The sequence below is a fragment of the Echinops telfairi genome, unplaced genomic scaffold (assembly GCF_000313985.2).
Source record: "Echinops telfairi isolate 266 unplaced genomic scaffold, ASM31398v2 ScPeMD7_34;HRSCAF=130, whole genome shotgun sequence".
Taxonomy (NCBI): Eukaryota; Metazoa; Chordata; class Mammalia; order Afrosoricida; family Tenrecidae; genus Echinops; species Echinops telfairi.
Genome location: NW_022103931.1, coordinates 719088 through 719989, shown reverse-complemented (window position 1 = coordinate 719989; position 902 = coordinate 719088).

The following is a 902-nucleotide window of genomic DNA, read 5'->3' as shown; positions in this document are numbered from 1 at the left end:
GGTGCCTACAGGAAATTGCTGAAAGAAGGAGGAATCCATCCAAAGAGCAAGGTACACAAAGAAGAAGGAAGAGGGATGTTGGGGGGCCCTCTGCAAGACTAAGACATGCAAGTCACAGAGAGCTAGCTCTTTAGTCCTCCCACACCTGCCCAGCTGGGTCAAGAAGCTTTGAATTCGTGTCTGCAGGGGTTACTGCTTCTATGCCACTTATATTTTCCACTGGGAAACTCCCCACCCCCAACTTTCTCTATAAGCTGCAGGTCCTGGCTTGCTCTTGGGACTGGGTCAAGCAGAGTATTCCTGGCTGGTCAACCTGTCTCCCATCTCTCTTTTTTTCTGGGCTGCCTGGTCCTCTCTTCACTATGGTAACTTGGTGAGGAAGATCCCCACCTCTTTCCCTACAGTGGTTATCTGCCATAAGCTTTTTCCAGAAGCTTGGATCCTGGGTGGGCGGAGTGCCTTTGAAGCACTGTATTGCTCTATAATATATAGTAGTGCTCAAATTCTGAGCCTCCCCTCTGCAGATGCTTCTGTGTTACTTTGCATCCCTAAAGTGTATTTTCAGGCTGCACTGGTGGATGAAGGCCTCCGCCAGCCCTCCACATCCCTCCTTCTGACCAGTTGCCACTGATGGGCAGAGAACAGTGGACTTCCACTCCTCTACTGTAAGTTCTCAGATGGCTAAGTGCTTACTGGGCAATGTCCTTAAAGAGGTCACCTTAATTGGGCCTGAGGGCATTCCAGGCAATGTATATCCTTATCAGGAGACATAACCTTGTATGTCTCGGTCAGAAGGATCTTTGCTAATAAAATAAAGATTGTACATCCACACCTGCCCCTCCCTGCCGGAGAATTTATTTATTTCAGAGGACAGCATTGAAGCTGCAGCTAGGTGAGAGGGA